This window comes from Pan troglodytes, chromosome 5 (assembly GCF_028858775.2).
Source record: "Pan troglodytes isolate AG18354 chromosome 5, NHGRI_mPanTro3-v2.0_pri, whole genome shotgun sequence".
NCBI classification, from domain to species: Eukaryota; Metazoa; Chordata; class Mammalia; order Primates; family Hominidae; genus Pan; species Pan troglodytes.
Window position 1 is genome coordinate 124,258,835 of NC_072403.2, and position 3,471 is coordinate 124,262,305.

The 3,471-nt window shown below is 42.4% G+C and overlaps 1 pseudogene; it reads right to left on the reverse strand.

Annotated features, from left to right (window-relative positions):
- Window positions 1–318: 318 nt before the first annotated feature.
- On the reverse strand, window positions 319–1,315 carry LOC472097 (PIN2/TERF1-interacting telomerase inhibitor 1-like; annotated as a pseudogene).
- Between the last annotated feature and the right edge of the window lie 2,156 nt (window positions 1,316–3,471).

Consider the following 3,471-nt stretch of genomic DNA (forward strand, 5'->3'; position numbering starts at 1 on the left):
GCATCACATAACTAGATGCTGGTGGAGTCAGCATTAAAAAGAAAGCTGCATGGCTCCAGAGACTATTTTTTTTTTCAGAGTTTACAAAAATGTATTTGTTTATGAAAGCCATGATTTAGAACATTTTTAAAAAGCCCTCCTGGGAACATAACTTGGGGAGAAATGTGGTGAGAGGGCGAGACTCGGCCACCCACAGGCATGTCACAAGATGTGCCCCGGCTCTCTGGGGTGAACTCTGCTCTGACTTCAGGCCAGAGGTGTCTGCCCCAGCAGCGCCCTGACAAGCTGAGTGGTCGGAAGGCCCTGGCTGGAGAGAATTCATTTGGAACCTTTCTTCTTTTTCTTATTTTTCATTGGTGTTTCTTTCAGTGTAGTGTCCATTGCTACCTCTACTGGCTTTGCAGCTTTTTTTTTTCCTTTTGTCTTTTTGGGCTTCAGGGTGAAATCCTGGCCATCAGGTGGCTGCACACAATTCCCTGCACCCTGAGCAGAGGCCTCAGAACTCTCTTCCCAGCAGAGGCCTCTGCACTGTCCGTCTGTCCATGCTCTTTTCTCCTTGGATGCCGACTTCTGGACCTTGTCTCTCTTAGGCTTTCCCTCTTTAGGCCGCTTGGCCTTAGGCTGTGTTGGGGGGTAACTCTCCCCATTTTTACCTGTTGCCTCTTTGTTTCTTTTCTTCCCCCTTTTGCATTCCACTTGGGTCTTGGAAATGTCAGGCCCTGGAGCTGCAACCTGGGGCTTGTTCTTCAGTGCTGCCATTTGCTTGGCAAAACGCTCCTGGATGGTGAAGGCATGGGTTGTCATCGTGGTTTTGTTCTGTCTGGAGTGGAGGGACTGGAATTACCCTCGGGAGTCTTCTTACTCTGTTTTTTCCCAAAAATGCAGTGAAGATCTGTTTTGCTCCGAGATGATAGATCCTTTTCTTTTGTAAATTTCCTATGATGAACACGGTTTTTGAAGATTTTGGAATTTCTTCAAGACTAAAATATTTCTTTTTCTTGTTGTCTAAGGAGTCTGCTGTTTCCTGCCTCTGACAAGTGTTCAGTTCCGCCAGAAGCCAGTTAAAATCATCTTGATGGGCAATCCAGTTGGCTTCATTATTGATTGTAGCTTGAAGTCCCAGGTCATTATTTTTAACTTGAACTTTAATATCATCTGGGCCTCCTTGCTCCTGAACCCCTAAACCCCTTCCTTTAGACCATTCCATCTTCTCTAGTATCCTCTGGCCAAATTTAGAATCAGCATTACTCCAGGCAGTGTTTTGAGTATTCACAGCCCACTTCTGCTTCTGCTGCTGCTCAGCCAGCATCAACATGTCATGGAGACTGTGACAACACGACCTCCAGACCTGAAGGACTTCGGCCACTGGGCGGGCAGCAAGATCTGGGGCAATCTGGACAGATGGGACTCCCTTGCCAGGTGGACAGCAGCCCAGAGACTATGTTCTTAATTCCTAGGTGAACTGGTTTCCTTATTTCACTGAATCCTTGTAACAACCTTAGGGGTAGGTGCCCTTTAGGTTGAAGTATATGAAATTGCTAATATTTACCCATTTTAACTTAATACACAAACAGCACTTTCATCTGCTACAACCACATAGCATTCCTATTTTATATTTTATTTTATTTTATTTGAGACAGGGTCTCGCTCTGTCTCCCAGGCTGGAGCGCAGTGGTGTGATCATAGCTTACTGCAATCTGAAATGCCTGGGCTCAAGCAGTGCTCCTGTCTCAGTGTCTTGAGTAGAGGGATTACAGGTTCAAGCTATGGTGCCCAGCTTATCCCCATTTTAATAAGTGGAAACAGTAGCTTACATTGTTAAGTAACTCACTCAAGGTCAGGTTGTGTGGAATGGAGCCAAGATTCAAATCCAGGGCCAGTGGATTTCACAGCCCATCTTGCCATTACTCTATATCACAGTAGTATGTTTTCTCATTACCCTTGTGATCTAATCTCTTTGTCTTCATTCCTTGCACTCAAACCACTAGGCAACCAGTGTCTTTGTAGTCCCCAGATTCAAACTACTTTTGGATAAGTACCTGTTGTTCTACTACCACTTCCAATCATGTTTAGCTTCAAATTTTATTGTCACTTCCTTTTCCATTGACTCTTAGACCTTAATGGCTCATGCTAATAAATTTTGGTTCTCTTCTGCTTCTCAAATTGTTTAATAAATTTTCCTTACAAGTAAAGTATCATATACTATGTGAGCTCTAGATGAAGATTAATTGGGGTACTTAGTAATTTCTGCAAGAAGCAGAAGTCCTATTTAAACTTTTAATGAAGAAGACACAGTATATCCTTATTAACAGGCGATAAGTAGTTTTGCTTTGATATTTTCCTCTATGACTTGTTTGGCTCTCATATAAATTATTGAATAGCTGTCAATATTTCCAATTCCTATTGAACATTTTCCTCAGGGACCCAGCCTCACAATGGATACTAAGCTCTGGTTGAAGTGCAGATTCTTATTCTAATTAGGTTAATGGAGTATATGTTTTGTGAACAGGAAGTTCTTTACTGTAGAATAGCTATCAAAAATTCCCTGTGGGACCCAAGGACAAAAGAGATCAATATTTACTGGCAGAAAATTTCACTAGAGGAAACTTCCTTTCTGTGTCTGCTGATTTTTCTGTGGTCATTCATTAGAAAGCCTGACCCAATGGGGTTATAGACTTTGGGATGGTTATTGCTCTCAGCATAAAGGAAGAAGTCAAGAAGAAACAAATCTGTTTTAACTTTTCTTAGAAGGAAACATCACAAAACAGCTCTTGGAAAGGACATGGGTATTAGTCTTTTCCACAAGCACATCATGTTAAATCCTGTCATCTGCATTCATGGACATTCATATTTATACAGAGCTTTCTGCAGTATAAGTCCAATAAATAATACATCTCTTCCATTTCACTAATTCTGAGGTAAGTTTGCAATTATAACAACTAGGCAATGGATTCATGTTTTAAGCAAAGGGCACATTTTAGGCTTGCTAGGGTGACCAATTGCGGTAGTTTTTCCATATCCGTCCTGGTTTCAGCACTGAAAGTCCCTTGTCTTGGGAAAGTCCTTAGTCCCAGGTGAACTGGGACAGTTGGCCACTGTAGGTTTGGATATCGGGGGACCAGCCCCCGATATTTCAACATAGGTTCTTTTCTATTTTCTCTAAATGTTGGCCAGTCTGATAAATAAAGGGAAAGAGTACAAAAGAGAGAAATTTTAAAGCTGGGTGTCTGGGGAAGACATCACATGTTGGCAGGTTCTGTGATGCTCCCTGAGCCACAAAAGCAGTAAGTTTTTATTAGAAATTTTCCAAGGGGAGGGAGTGTACGAATAGGGTGTGGGCCGCAGATATCACATGCTTCATAGGCCAATAAAAGATCACAAGGCAGAAGGTCAGAGCAAGATCACAAGGTCAGGGCAAAACTAGAATTGCTAATGAAGGTCCATGTCCTGTTGGGCACACATGGTCATTGA